The sequence below is a fragment of the Ambystoma mexicanum genome, chromosome 12 (genome assembly GCF_040938575.1).
Source record: "Ambystoma mexicanum isolate Mex_15411 chromosome 12, UKY_AmexF1_1, whole genome shotgun sequence".
Classification (NCBI taxonomy): Eukaryota; Metazoa; Chordata; class Amphibia; order Caudata; family Ambystomatidae; genus Ambystoma; species Ambystoma mexicanum.
The window spans coordinates 1,143,616,381-1,143,633,109 of record NC_090936.1 but is presented as its reverse complement, the minus strand read 5'-3'; the positions used below and the strand labels follow the sequence as shown (position 1 = coordinate 1,143,633,109).

The following is a 16,729-nucleotide window of genomic DNA, read 5'->3' as shown; positions in this document are numbered from 1 at the left end:
CTGTCTTTGCTATTGTCAGACAGAGCGCTCTCGGAGGTTGCAGAGTTCTTTGCATGCCCTATTCTTTGGATAAACGCCCACTTACGCTCACCCGCACTCTGTCTTGGCCTTATTCCCATTACGGGAGAGTCCCTTATTGTCTCTCATTGCGGGGAGGATCGTGCTGAAATTGGGGGCGCTTCCTTTCAAGAGTGTGGGATAATGTTCACCAGAAAAGAACGAAGTGTTCACAAATGATAAGTCAGGATGGTATGGTAGGGTCTCCCTTCCCCACATTTTTAGCACGGGGCAAGGAGCTCCCCTGAGCACAGCACACTCCTGGGCTTCTCCAACACGAGGTTCACAAGTGTATTTCACAATACCAGAACCTTGAAGGGTCAAGTCTCTTTCATCAAAGTCTCTTGCCTTAGAAGGCCTGCTGGATCAAAACAACAAACAAAAGTTCCTTCAGTGGTCTTGCACCTTTGGGCGATTCTTAGCCCCTAGGATCTCCCTCTGCCGGGCTCGGATCCCCTTTGCAAAATGGGCCTCCCTCGGCTGGGTTCACTACGGCCTTTCAAATATCGCTCGTAACATTCACGAGCTTTAATGTCTTTTCAAACAAATAACACTGTGGACAGCCCTCAACCGGGTTCACTCTCGTCGACACACTGTTCTCGGGTGTATTATTCTTCACTCCAACTCATAGGCATCCCTCAGCCAGGTTGCCGTTTGCCACAAATACAATTCACTATACTTTATCTCAATGCGGGATTCACTCTCAATAGCTTTCCCCTTGGCATCCCTCCGTCGGCTTTACATAGCCATCTTTAATACAGTTCATGAATTTCTACTAGTTCATGCTTTGCTCATTTTCATCAGAAAGCGTGGGTTGCCTTCTCCTGCCTTTCTTACGGCATCCTTCTGTCGGGTTCACACTTGCCTTATTCCACAGTTCACAATCTTATCAAAAAGCAGGGATCCCTTCCCCTAGCTTTATCACAGCGATAGATCAGAGACTTGATTGTACAAGGGATTTGACGTGACCATCAGAGGACCACTCGGACATCTCACGCCGCCCTTTCCTAGGGCCTTCTGGTACTTGCAGTTTTCATACGAAATCAAAGAGGCCAGCGAGAGTCCTTCGAAGGAGCACTCCTACAACGACTGACCACTCTGCAGCTGGCCCTTGTCTGGGCTTTCTCAAAAGTACAAACACACAAGTTCTTTCTTCTCATGTTCCTTGCGTTCACATAATGTTGCCACTCGCAACCTTGGGCTCAACACAGTTCGGTTTGCCATCAGCTTCCCCCGACTCACCGGCTGTGTTGAACCTGTTGGCTTCTCTTGCTCCTGGAGTCAAGGACGGTACCACAGTAGCCAGCGTGCCTCCCCGCTTGTGTTATCAATGCAGGATGCCCCTGTGCGCTGTTGACATCTGTTCCTCCACATGCCAGCTGTAACTCCCAGTCTTATGATTTCCCTTTCGGAGGCTTCGCAGGTCTGAGTTGAAAAGGGTGTATGGGAGCGAGGGGTCCTTAAGCCCCCTTGCGTCGTACGCTCCTCAGTACAAGGCTTGGACCACGTGCCTCCGGTAGTGGGATTGCCCCTTGCCCTTATGTAAAGTTAACCACGGTTGACTGCTACATAGATGGGACTACTGAGCAAGACACGGGGCATCCATCTTATGTGCCCCCTTTCGACTCCATCTTGGGTAACCAGGCCTCACTGCGATAGTACAGCAATGCTCAGCTCCCCTTCCACCGCAGCAGCCAAGGACAGAGACACACACACACAAGGGGCGCAGGCAGTTGGCTGGCCCCCACCCTTGCACTCCCCCTGCGAAGGAAAGCTCTGCGCTTCCATTCTCACGCTGAAGCTGGAGAAAGTTGCAACAATCAATATGCTACAGTTTTCTTCCTCTGAGATCACTGTTCGTCTGAGAACCGGCATGTGAACCAGGATGAGCTAAGCACTTTCTGCTCGATTCGTCCTCATAAAACGTGCAAGCCACCCACCCCCATTAGAACAATTTATTGCCATCCTGACCCTGCACCCCCTGTAAGGTATTTCTTTCAAGTGCCAGACCCTCGCCTGTGCTGCGAAATCCACCCAATACACTCCTTACTAACCTTAAGTATTTTTTACTACTATATATGCTTTTACTTGCACTAATGAGTTTGAAACCTAGGAAAAGATGCGAAACACAGCCTGATTCTTCTACATGCACAATAAGGTCAAGGCCTTCAATTAAAGCCACGAATGACCCAATTGTACTGACAATAATCATTGTGTGTGATTTATGTAGAAATGTGACAAGTAGCATAAAATGTTTTAAATAATTTGTTATTTAGTGTGTAACATATTAGCTTAGGTAGTGACCACAGTGACCGGACCCTGACCTGCATGGAGCACAAGATGTTGGACGTCCGTCAGCCACTCAGCCAACCAGGAGGAAGAGATGCCACCCACACCTACAGCACCACACCGTCTGGCCAATCGGGTCCATTTAGCATTTTTTGTTAGAGTTACTTTAACTAATATAAATATAAGTATGATGTAATGAGATTTGGGAGAGTTTTTTGGGTTATTTCCTAGCTGGAGAAACAAACCATCCTTTGAATTCTTGCAGCCGGGTCTCAGTGCCTCTTTCCCCGACAAGGGGTTGTGTCTGCTATTTTATTTTTTCTCTCACACGTAGTAAGCCGGGGAAAGGCAGACATTTTTGGTGACCCGCGCAACGTGATTTAGAGAGGTGCCTTGAGGCCTGCACCGCCCGGCAGCGAGATCCAGGGCGCCCCCCAGCAGAACCATCGCCTCCGCGGTTGACCAGACTGTGCACACCAAGAAGAAAGGGTCAAGGGTTCCCGGTTGACGAATACCCGATTGAAAAAGCTGCTCGCCAAGGCAGGCCATGGCTTGGTTGGGGGACGGACCTGAGCGAGGTCCGGCCGTGAGCGGCGACCCTCGGAGTACCTGACTGAACACGTGGAGTCCCGGTTGCAAAGACCCCAAAGGAAGGTAAGGGGAAATACGGGAAGAAGGGAATTAACAACAAAGGGAAGGTAGCTAAGAATAGGGTCTGCGTGAGTGACGGTGAGGCTTTTCTGATCTATCCTTTATATGGCCATTAGGTGTTGTAAGAAGTGAGAAGAAGAAGAGAAGTGGTATCCTAGCCCGTAGAGGGTAGAAGGCGGTGCCGCGTAGCATTTGTCCCGACCAAGTGCAGAATAGAGATAAAGAGAAAAATAGTAGGGGTCTCGTGTCGGCTCGGAGTAGTTTTTAGAATATTCTTTTTCCGTGGAAGTAAGAAATCTTGAGACATAATAAAGGTGAAAGAGGTGGGGAGTGAATGCGAAATAGTAGGTAGAATAGGGAAGAAGAAAAAACAGGGACAGTAACGGGAATAGGGAAAGAACAAACGCGCGCAGGCAGTGCATGTGTATGTTCCATTATATTATACACTATGTTTGTCGGTCTGCTTCTGGGTATATGTCTTGTTGAACACGCTAAAGTATTTTAATACAAGTAATTTGTAATTGATATAAGGTAAAGCAAAGAAATAAATTGTGAGAGGTGACTAGGTAACACCTCTCAGAAAGCTAATGTGACATATGGTAATTGTGAGCATTGATAAAGAACGTATTATTTCCACATATTGTAACTGACATACCAAGTCAGAGGTGGGAAGAGATTCAAGGGTACCAGAATACACAAGAAAGGAAAAGAAACATTGCCATGGGGGGAGTAACACCACTAGCACATATTTGCCAGCACCTTCCACTTTATAGCGACACAAGTATCACGATCAGTGGATCACTGAGATAAAAGGAGACGGGGTTACACCAATTTGGCCAGAAGGAGGATCATTTGACAAAAGAGTGTTGGACCTAGTATCAACACATTTGCTAGCACGATACAAAAGGGAAACAGTTACAGAACCGGAGAGAAGTGTTAGATTTATGGCGAATGTTTGAGGAAGTCGCCCTCATGGCAGAGGTAGGTACAAGCCGAATGACAGAAAAGCAGAAAAACCCTGAAGAAGTAGGCGGGACACCAAAAGGGGAATGCTCAACAACTACAACCGAAAACAAAGTAACAAAAATCTATCCCTTAATGACTAGGCCAGCGGTAGGGTTTAGTGAACCCCTGTATATACCACCCACCGCCACTGCCCAAGGCGGGGCAACAGCCCCCGAACCTCCACCATATGACAAAGGAGGCCTGTATGGCCCCACGAGTGCGCCTCCTGTGGACATAGCACGTTTAACAGGTGATTTGAACCGTCAGCTAGCACACGCACACATGGAAATAACACGGTTAAGAGCTTTATGTGACAAAGGGCAAATGCTGCCAGGGGGAGGAGAGGTACCCCCGCTGTCACTGGCAGATCTCATTCCTCCGATCGGGGCAGCAAGCAATCCAACCACAGCAGCCTCGGTATCAGGGCAGTCTATAGTATTGCAAGGGACGTCATTGCAGCAGAGGCAAGAACAAGAGTGGCAGTCAGGACAGTTCCTGTTCCAATTGAATAACAAGCCAGTGAGAATTATACGCACAGATACCCCGGAGAGTCAACAAAGTGGAGATTAGGGTGAAAGACAAGGAGGTGAACCCAAGGAACTGGGAGGATAATAACGAGCTAGAGTCAGAAATAGAAGAAATATGGGACGATTTAGATGAATACGAAGAGGCAGCTGCCGCAGAGGGGTCCCCACTACCAAACCGCCGTTACCCAGACACACTATCGCCACCATTATGGCAAGGTAGATTAAGACAACGAACAGGGAGGATAGGAAACATACTGGTAAGTAAAACGAAAAAAGGGAAGACGAGCAGAATGGGAAAGAAACAGAAACTACAAATGCCACTGATACATAAAGGAGCAGGTAGGCCAAACTATATTCTGTGGGCCCAAATGGACAAAACCAACTTGTTAAAACTCCTTCCCCCGCTGACGGGAGGGGCAGGTAAGTGGATACATGTATTTGAGAAAAACACGGCAAGCGTGCCTTTAGCTATAGGTGATGTAAAAAGTCTATTAGTATCAGCAATCGGGGACTAAGCAGACACTATCTGGGAAAGGGCAGGGTTCCCGGGTGTAACGATGAGCTGTGACCGACACGATGGGTCACCATTGAACAATGTTCGAGCACAAGTGTGGGATGCATTGCGGCGTGCATTTCCAGACGTTCCAGATTTACATGCAGTGATGCAGTGCACGATGGAGGAGAACGAGGATCCTGCGCAATTAATTTTACAAGTGCAAGATTTATGGAGAAGCAAAACTAGTAAGGCATGGAATCAATCAACAGCTTTATTCTATTTTATCATTAAAAAGGGGTTGCCGAAAGAGGTGCAGAAGGCCTTGGACAAAATAGCTGGGATCGAAGCCAAAGGGTGGCCTGAAATTCAGAGCATAATTGTACACCACTGGAGGAGGATCAAAGAGAAGGAAAAGGATGTCACGCAAAAGAGGCTGGCTGACGAAGCAAAATGAGTACAGACGAAATTAGTGAAGGTCGCCGCCATTACTGCCAGTGCAACAGCAGACAGAGGAAACGAAGGAGAGGAAAACGCGGGAGGAAGGCCCGTTGGGATAGCAGCACAGTGGGTTGGAGAGGACCAAGGACAGTGGAACGGAGAGGAACAGCCATGCCATGGATCGCAGTGGCAGAACAGGTTGGCCCAAGGAAGAGGTGGGTACCGCGGGCAAAGGGGAGGATATGGAGGAATGGGAAACAGAGGGTATGGTGGGCAAGGACCAAGGGGAGGACAACAGGGGTCGTGTTGGAATTGTGGAAGATGGGGACATTATTCACGAGATTGTAGATTGCGACCATCAGGGTATTTTCAAGGGCAGCAACAACAGCCCATGAACAATGAACAGGGGTGGGGCTGCCCACACCCAGGTAGCCCTTGTGGAGCTCTAATGGGGAGGGGCGGACAACAGGATCAATACTGCTATGACCCTCAAATGCAACAGAGACAGTCAGCCCCACAACAGCAGCAACAGCCACAACAGCAAAATGCACTACAGCCCATGGCAAGACAAAACCCAGTAGGGAACATAAACAATAACCCTTTTGCAGTGGCCGCAAACGGTGCCCCTGCACCATTCCGCGGCGTAACGGTTGTGGGTGACAACGTTTTTTCAATGCCAGGTCAGCAAAGATACCAAGACTAGGACAGCCCACAGGGAGCACTTGCGTGTCCAGTCCTATCCACCACACAAAGTGCAAATGAGGAACCACTAGTGGCGGCAGAGATAGGAAACAGTTTATCTTTATGGTAGACTCTGGAGCAGAAAAATCATGCCTCACAGAAGGGTGGTTTCAGCTCTCGGGAAGAAATTTGGAGACGCAGGGGTTCTCTGGGGCTATTTTAAAAGTTCCTTATACAAAAGATCTTGATGTAACAGTGGGGGGAAAAACAGTGCGTGCACCCTTATTGTATTACGAAGACGCACCAATCAATTTGATGGGACGAGACTTACTCAGTAGGTTAAACATAACCATAGCCTTTACTGAAAGAGGAATAGTGTGCTCGACGCCAGGGGTATGCCCCGTACGAGCACTCTTGATAATAAGCACGATTACAAAGGAAGTTGCAGTAAGAGGGATTCCCATTGACATGGACATGTTCGTCTATGGAATACAGGTATTAGCCCGAGTAGTGCCTGAAATAACACAAAAGGAGTGGAGAATACCATCAGACTTCATATTCCGCCCAATCACACCAACAGATGTAGTGGCAGGCACAATTGTGTCCATAGACATTGAGGCAGTTCAAGTTTCCAACAAACGCATTGTGGTCATAGGCCTGGACACGCAGGGACGCGAGTGAAGAAGTGTACTATGCATAGAGCCAAACATAATGTTAAAGATGTAACTGATGAAGAATTGTTTACTGATTACGAAGGGGATGGAGAAATAATAATGGAAATAAGCATACCATGTGACATTATGATCCAATACAGAGAAATACACAACCCACTCATGGCAAACATAAAGGCCCCACCGACAATATTTGAAGAAGACATGGCCAGGGTAGCACCTGAAATTTGGACTACAGGGCCACACAATGTGGGATTGTTGCACGAGGTAACTCCCATAAAAATTAAACTGAAACCAGGTGCCCTCCCACCCAGAGTGAAACAATACCCAATATCAAAAGAAGCAGAGGAAGGTATTAGAGAAGCAGTGAATGCACTCCTAAGCCAAGGTATTTTAGTGCCATCAACTTCCCCATGCAACACAGCTATTTTTCCGATTAAGAAAGCGAAAGGAGGGGCGTGGAGAATGGTCCAGGACCTCCGCCCACTTAATGACGTCACTCAAAAAGAGTTCCCTTTAGTGCCTAACCCGTCATCAATATTGAGCAGTATACCAAAAGAGGCAACTTGCTTCACTGTCATTGATCTGAAAAATGCCTTTTTCTCTGTGCCACTCGCACCAGAGTCGCAGTACCTTACAACTTTTACATTAGGAAACAGCAGATATGAACATCGCAGACTCCCACAGGGGTATTGCGAGAGCCCAAGCATTTTTAACAGAGTACTACGAGAAGACATTGGCAACATAGATGTAGGGAGCACCATTATACAGTATGTAGACGATTTACTCATCTGCAGCAAAACAGAAGAACAGTGTAGAGAAGACTCGATAACACTGCTTAACGTATTGGCTGCCAAGAGATACAAGGTGGACAAAGGAAAGTTACAATACTGCCTTGCTGACGTTGTGTTTCTTGGCCAGCAAATATCCAAAGATGGAAAAAGAATACTACCAGACAGAGCAGCGGCCATTCGACACATTATTTTACCAAAAACGGTGAAGGACATGCAGAAATTTCTTGACATATGTAACTATTGCCGAGCGTGGATCCTCGATTACGCAGCATACACACGGCCAATGCTACAAGCACTGAAAGAAGCACAAAAGAACAGAGCCCCAATAAAATGGACCCAGGAGACAATTGCCCAATTCTCTCGATTAAAAGACCTTATTTCAGACGCCCCAGTCCTTGCAAATCCAGATTATGAAAGGGAATTTTTCCTGTTTTCACACAGCAATGGAACATTAATGACAGCAGTATTGACACAAAAGACATCGCTAGGCCACAAACCATTGGCATACTACAGTGGAATATTAGACCCAGTAATGCAAGGACATTTCGCTTGCGAACAGGCCCTCGCTGCAGCGGCCTTCGCCATTGAGAAAAGTGCCACAATCGTAATGGGATGTTCAGTGACGCTATGTGCAGAACACTCGTTATTTGCTATCTTGGAAAGATCAAAATCTACCCTCACAACGCAGAGAGCCTCTGCTTATGAAATAATAATATCAAGTCCAAATGTACATGTGGTCAGATGCAAGACAGTGAACCCAGCCACATTCATTACAGAGCCATGCACAACTGAGGATTTACAGGAACACGATTGTAGCACATATGAGGAAGAAGGCGATGACATTCCCAAAGCAAGCGAAAACGCCCTTACAGAAGGAGAAATTTATTTTATAGACGGGTCAGCCTCCATAAACTCAGAGACAGGAGAGAAACATGTGGGGATGGCGGTAGTGCGCATGGAAGAAGACCCATACGAAGTGATTGTTCAAAAACGCCTCCCCTCACACTACTCTGCACAAGCAGCCGAACTGACTGCACTAATCAACGCGATACACACAGCCAAAGATAGTGCCGTAACAATATATTCAGACTCAGCTTGTGTCACCACCACAGTTCACTCAGGGCTATCACGTTGACGAAGGAGAGGGTTCAGAAGAGCAGACGGGTCCCCTGTACAACATGCCACATTGCTTAATGAACTAATAGAAGCTTTAGCAGAACCATCGGTAGTAGCGGTGGTTAAATGCCAAGCCCATACCAATAATACAGACGCCGTCTCATTGGGGAACGCGGCAGATGACGCAGCAGCGAAGGAGGCCTCGTACTTCAATAAGACACCAACATCAGAGTACATTGTAAAAACAACCACAGCAGAGCAACCAGCAGAAGCATACAGTAACACGCCATAGCACAGTTGATAGAACTCCAGAGAAGGGCCCCACCAGAAGAGCAGGAGTTGTGGGGCAAACAAGGGTGTAAGCCATCAGCCACAGATCTCATTTGGAGACAGGAAACGACAGGCAAGGTAGTGATGCCCGTAGAATTATTAGAAGTAGCATTCCAACAACTGCATTTCCCAGCTCACGTTGCAAAACAACACATTGCCTCAGAGGATTGGTTTGTTGCTAATCTACACGAATACTTGTCTAAATTTGTGATTAAATGTACTACATGCCAAACTTACAATTCAGGAATGACATTACGAACTCTGCGTGGCACTTTTCCACACCCTACAGGTCCATTTAGAGAACTACATATCGATTACGCGGATATGGGAGAAAGATGTAATGGAGCAAGATACTTGATTGTGGTGGTATGCCCTTTTTCACGGTGGGTAGAAGCGTGCCCCTGTCCGCATCCTGATGCAAAATGTGCTGCCAAGTTCCTTGTGCGAGAAGTATTCTCGCGGTGGGGAATCTGTGATGTGATCCGTTCAGACAACGCCCCGCACTTTGTGAATGACCTCTTCAAGGAAGTGACCTCCCTTCTGGGGGTAAAACACAAACTATGCTCGATTTATCATCCAATGGCCAATGGAGTTGTGGAGAGGATCAAAAGCAATTTATCAAAATTATGCAGCACGTTGAAAAAAAAATTGGGTATATTGTCTGCCCCTAGCACTGTTCCAACTCAGAAATCAACCATGCAAGGATCATCATTTAAGCCCGCACGAAATCTGTTAGGAGGGCGTCTGATGCGCACAGGGCTGCCACAGTGCTGGAAGAAGAGTTTAAGGAATACCTAACACAGCTAACGCGCACAGTACGCAGTATAGCAAAACAATTTGTTTCACCATTTACTGAAGATGTAGCCACAGACACCTCCATGCCGACAGCAGAAAGCCCGGAGGGGCCTTTAATGCCAGGGTAGCAGGTTCTTGTTGTCAGAAATGTTGTAAGAAGGTGGAATTCACCACGATTTCATGGTCCATACACAGTGGTGTACAGCACCCCAACTGCAGTTAAAGTTAAGGGGTTAAAGTACTGGGTGCACCTCTCAGACGTGAGAAGGGCACACAGTGTTGCACCTCCCCAAAATGAAACCGACTGTGTGGATGCCATCACTGGCACAGATTGACATGATGAAAATTGCAACTTAGACAGGGAAAGCATAGGGGAAAAGCAAAGGTTTTTACATATTTTGTCTCCCTCTCTCTCTCTCTCTCTCTTTCTTTTCTTCTCATATAATTTGTGTTGTTTTTTCTATTTTTCCTCATTATTTCCATGATGAAATGAAAAGGAATTGTTAAATGCCTAACTGAGTAAAGAAATGAAAAAGAATGAACAATTGCAATTATGTTTCTTTTCATATGACTTAACGAATTTGTCTCGCCCACATAGGTTCAACATGAGCCAATGCGACGAAATGGCTGAGCAGGCTGAAATGTTAGATAGAAATAGGGATGCCACTAGGGCCAGTAGATTAAATAATTTGGAATGTGTTATAAAATATGCTGCCATACTATTTGCAATAATGATGTTTTATCTTATTTGGTATAATGTTGTTTTATATGTGGCAAATGAAATGAACAAAGGGGGGAGCGGAACTGATATGACAAATCAGGGTCTAAATTAATATGGACTGAAGCAACAGCTATCTCGAAGGACACTTATAACATTGAATTGAATAGTAAAAATATAACGTTGCCCCTTGAACAATTGCACGTAAACAAAACTGCTAATCCATTGTTGAATAATACTGTGGCCAAGGAAATAGAGCTTGGATGGAATGTAAATGATGATTACTATTGGTTAACTAACTCCAGAAATACAAGCATGCGTACACACACTGCACCAGAAACCACTACTGAATACACACGTCACCATGAACAACATAGATGAAGCATGGTCTAGAATATTCCCGCTGCAATATCCACGAGTTGGTACCCAATTAAAAAACAGAAGGAGGAGAAAAAGGGGGGGGTGGGAAAAAACAGATACGATATTTATCATAACCTGGGGTTAGATGAAATAGAGGATCCTCGACACCCTGACCAATCAAACAAATGGTATTCAGACATGAGCGCCGCAGCAAAGCAAGCAAGTAATGAAAGTTGTTACGTGTGCTCACTTATTCCTCACGCAACTGGAACCCCAAAAATGTTAATCCCACAGGAAGTACCCTTGTCTGAGGCCCAATGTTTGATTCATCTAATGCTGTGTAGAATATAAAAGACATTCCAAGCACACACAGTCACTATGGAAAAATTGGAAAACGAACAAACTTGCACCAGCAGACGACAAGGAGTAATCTGCCTCCAGGAGCCATTTTTCATTATAAAAGGGACAAGATATGCAGATGACAAGTGGCATGATGAAACGATTGAATGCAAAGCTGAGGGGCTTCGAGGACTGCCAGATGAAACATACGAATGGGCAAAAGAAACGTGCATCCCCATCTGGTCACAGCATATCACCAAGCTGACATGGGTCACACCCCTGGAGAGACCCATAAAGATTCAAAAGGAAATACTGCACAAACTTTGCTTCCATGGAGAAGGGAAGGTGAACATGGGAACCGTGCGGCAGTGCAATAAGACTTTAATAATGCCAGTTATGAAAAAAGGCACTGCTGCATTAATGGACATATACTGGATCTGTGGCAAACGAGCTTAGCTGCATCTCCCAGCATCCTGGAGGGGCACTTGTGCCCTAGCCACACTTCACTCAGCAATAATGGTGATACCAGAGAGCCACGTCCAGTTTACAGCAAGGCCTTCGGCTGATACATCGGTAGCAGGGCAATCGACTGAACCATCGACAGCGCCCGATGAGACAATCACAGAGCCCCCAGCATACGAACTATTGTCATATTTCATCCAAATTGTTAGAACTCCTTGCTGAAATCCCACAACAGTATAAGCTTTTCTCACCTGCAGAAACATTCTTTGCATCGTTCCTAGCACCAGGCGTTCAAGCAAGGGCAAACGCGAAATGGCTGCAGATAACACGCTGGGAGCTCATCCAGCTGGCCAACAACACTGAAGAAGGATTCAACATCATAAAAATAGAGCTCCGTGCACTACGCCTAATGACGATGCAAAACAGATATGTCTTAGATCTTATCACGGCGATGGATGGTGGTGTTTGCAAAAAAATTGGGGGGGGCGTGTTGCACGTTCGTACCAACTTCCGATGCTGATAACGGGACACTGTCACATGTGATAACAGCAGTGCATAATTTAGGAGAAAGAATGAGAGCAGAAGGTGGAGTAGACAACAACACATGGTTCGACGATCTGTTCAGCTGGATACCATCGTGGGTGAACATCGCAGCAAAGATACTCATTCCCATTATAGTCTTTCTTCTCCTAATATTCTGTGTGTGCCAACTGGGACTAAGATGCTGTGAAAATAATATGCCTAATTCAGCAATGATGATGGTAACCGTGGGCCGACAGACAACGGTGGCTACCATGATAGATGCCCAAGTACAAACCGGAGAATACACCACACCACAGTATAGGATGACTGCCATCTATAGACAGTATGGGGACGTGGTCGATAATCTACATTACACTACCATTAGAGGACCAAAAAACTTGCTGTGGTATAACGAGGTTTGGATAGATTTAGATGGGGATGGTGGGATATACTTAATGGTCACCCCAGAAGAATACGCAAGAAGAAGTAACAGCTTGAGAAGTGTGTGCAAAGCATGGATGCCAATAAAGGGTACACCTGCTTGGGATGAGTCTGTGGCTGAAGCTGAACGCTACCGAAGGGAGAACGGGAAGAACGAGATAAAGTAGTTTGTTACTTTAGATGTAACGAAAGGGGGGAATGTATGGGAGCGAGGGGTCCTTAGGCCCCCTCGCGTCGTACGCTCCTCAGTACAAGGCTTGCACCACGTGCCTCCGGTAGTGGGATTGCCCCTTGCCCTTATGTAAAGTTAACCACGGTTGACTGCTACATAGATGGGACTACTGAGCAAGACACGGGGCATCCATCTTTTGTGCCCCCTTTCGACTCCATCTTGGGTAAACAGGCCTCACTGCGATAGTACAGCAATGCTCAGCTCCCCTTCCACCACAGCAGCCAAGGACAGAGACACACACACACAAGGGGCGCAGGCAGCTGGCTGGCCCCCACCCTTGCACTCCCCCTGCGAAGGAAAGCTCTGCGCTTCCATTCTTACGCTGAAGCTGGAGAAAGTTGCAACAATCAATATGCTACAGTTTTCTTCCTCTGAGATCACTGTTCGTCTGAGAACCGGCATGTGAACCAGGATGAGCTAAGCACTTTCTGCTCGATTCGTCCTCATAAACGTGCAAGCCACCCACCCCCATTAGAACAATTTATTGCCATCCTGACCCTGCACCCCCTGTAAGGTATTTCTTTCAAGTGCCAGACCCTCGCCTGTGCTGCAAAATCCACCCAATACACTCCTTACTAACCTTAAGTATTTCTTACTATATATGCTTTTACTTGCACTGATGAGTTTGAAACCTAGGAAAAGATGCGAAACACAGCCTGATTCTTCTACATGCACAATAAGGTCAAGGCCTTCAATTAAAGCCACGAATGACCCAATTGTACTGACAATAATCATTGTGTGTGACTTATGTAGAAATGTGACAAGTAGCATAAAATGTTTTAAATAATTTGTTATTTAGTGTGTAACATATTAGCTTAGGTAGTGACCACAGTGACCGGACCCTGACCTGCATGGAGCACAAGATGTTGGACGTCCGTCAGCCACTCAGCCAACCAGGAAGAAGAGATGCCACCCACACCTACAGCACCACACCGTCTGGCCAATCGGGTCCATTTAGCATTTTTTGTTAGAGTTACTTTAACTAATATAAATATAAGTATGATGTAATGAGATTTGGGAGAGTTTTTTGGGTTATTTCCTAGCTGGAGAAATAAACCATCCTTTGAACTCTTGCAGCCGGGTCTCAGTGCCTCTTTCCCCGACAAGGGGTTGTGTCTGCTATTTTATTTTTTCTCTCACACGTAGTAAGCCGGGGGAAAGGCACCTACAAGGGCAAGGGCAGTTCCCCCTTCGTCGTCCCTCCAGGTATCGCCTCCTTTAACTCAGAGATTTGTGAGGTTTGTGAAATGAATAGGGGTGTGGGGGGGGCAAAGTGTTTGGTTAAAGCAGACTGGGAGTTCGGGAACTAATAATCAGAGGGACGATGAGACGAATAACTGGGAGTGCTCGGGTAGATAACAGGAAAACAAGGATTCTGGGAAATGTAGTTTCCCACTGCAGCAGAGTTTGGATTGCAACAAGGATTTCCCAATGCAGAGGGGTTGTTGGATTTTGGTAAAGGAGATATTTTGGGTGCAAGGGAGGTTGATCTGGAACAGCCTTTAGGTATTTTGTCTTCCTACCCGGTGAAATAGTGCGTCTTACCTGGGGCATTCCCCCCAAGCATAACCCCGGGCTCCCCTACCCAGGGGATCCTCCCTCGCTCGTCCATCCACAGAGTGCCAGCCCTTCCCTAGCCACCTGAATAAGGGATTCTCGAGGTTTGCTTAGGAGAATACCATCAGGTTTCTTACAGATGGCTCAAAATGTAGGTCGAGAGTAGTGGGTCGCACCAGCCTCTGGGTAGGAGTCGTAGCGTTTGGACCCCGAGGTTGATTAGAAGGAAGGGTTGCATCAGGCTCCGGTTACACAGCAGGGTCTCCGGTCGCTGGAAATCACTAGAGATGTATTTTCTTCATCTTTCTCTTCAGTTCCAGCTCCAGTGGTCGACTTGTCAGCAGCTTCCAGGTTCAGAGTATTTATCGGGCACTACAGCACAACTTCTGCAACCTCTCACCTGCAGTTTACAAAAAGGGACCGCCTGGCTGTCGAATCAGGAAAGCCAGCCCCCAGCCCCATTGGGACGTGGTTCCTTTCAGGCAAGGTGAAGGACAAAGGGCTGCAGCGTTGTGTACCTCTCCCTCGCTTCCTGCATTCTCAGACACTCTGGAGCCTGGACGTGGAATACAAAGGATTCCCGCCAAAGACAAAACTTCCACTGAGGTCGTTCCCACCTAGAATGGCTGGGGAAGACCTCAGAAACAACAAGCAAATGAGAAATGGCGAAGAAGAAGGCACCCACAATTCTAGAAGAATGGTGGCCCTTCTGTGCATTACTGAGGCTGATTTAACAGCCTGCGAGTAATAAGTCCAAAATGTCACTAAGGTAAAACCAGTGCCACCAGCCATTCAAGTAGACTTGCAATTGTAACAAAAATGTTACCAGGTAAGTAAGAAAGGCAACACATTATAACCCACCCAGCACTCCACATACGGTGGGGTGTGCTGGCTCACTATATAAAATGTAAAGGGGATGAAAACAGTAGTTCACCCAAGTACATTAAAGAGAAATAAACAGGGAAGCCCAAATGTTATATGAAACTATAACTCCAATCTCACACTATGGAGAGACATTAAAAGGTCACCCACAAAGAGAGTAAAATACTAGGTAAAAGGAGAAAAAGATTCTCCTTCACCTAGGGACAAGGGAAAAAATCACCAAGTCCAAGCAAATGATCTGGGGTTCACACAGATCAGGCAGATTTATCATAAATATGAACACCTTACCTAACAGCACCCAAGGGTCAAGGACCCACTACAGCTTGGAAATGACATCCAGGCACTCTTCTTCATCGCAGTACTCGAGGAGAGGGAACCAGGTCTGCACCCAAAGGTCAAGGACCCACTACAGCTTGAAAAGAGCATCCAGGCCATTCTTCTTCAGGGCAGTACCTGGCTAGAGGAGGTCAAGACTCCCAACCAGCATCCCTAAGGAACTAATCACATTTCTTACCAAGACAAGAACTGCCTTTTGTCCAGGGGAACTGAGTAATTCCTCTGGACATCTCCTTTTGATTTAGTTAGCTTAGTGTGTAAGGGACTGAGTTAGGATTTTGACATTGGGACTTTTTTTGGGGCATTCTGACACTAGTTATTTCAGTTGAGGCAGGTAAACCCCTCTTATAGTTAGGACGAGATAGGGTTTTCTTTTCCTTTTTACTCTTGAATAAAGGTTTATAGCAAACACTATAATCCCTCTGTCAGCACCCTTACAGAATACAGAGTAGTGTCATACATTCATTACCCAATCCACAGTAATTGCCCTGAAAAAGAGTTTGGCTCTTAAAATGTATTGGCATACGTTGGTGGTCACAAATAGAATTTCTGATGCCATATGTATATATATAATTTCTGGTGGTGACCAGAAAGCAATTATCAACAATGTAACCTTGCAATATGTTCTCTGGTTACAATCAAACACAAGTTCTTCATAGAAACTAGGAGACATATCAAAGTCATGCAGTATTGCGATGCTCTAATAACAGGTCACAGTGGAAAATAGGGTTTGATCTGTGTTGGGGTAATTATGATTTCAGTACAAAAATATTTTATCTAAGAAACATTGGGTCAGCGTAGACTCCGTTTATCGTAGACAATCTCAATTGCTACTCTTCAGAAGAATTTGTTTTAAGTTCTGACCAAGGGCTCAAGTTATTCAAATATTTGCATAATTGAAAAAGAAAATGTAATTTTGTCAATTTTTTAAGTCACAGCGTGGCATTGGGGAATTGCTTTGAATCTGGGGAGAGTCGGTTTTGCAGGAATGAGAGATCTTGTGAAACAGTTGACTAGATCTTTCATTCCA

At 46.1% G+C, this 16,729-nt stretch overlaps 1 protein-coding gene across 4 annotated transcripts in view; it reads right to left on the bottom strand.

Moving 5' to 3' along the window:
- Positions 1 to 16,729, bottom strand: part of MDM1 (Mdm1 nuclear protein) — a 390,136-nt gene that overhangs the window by 322,988 nt on the left and 50,419 nt on the right. The gene's annotated exons all lie outside the window — the stretch shown is intronic.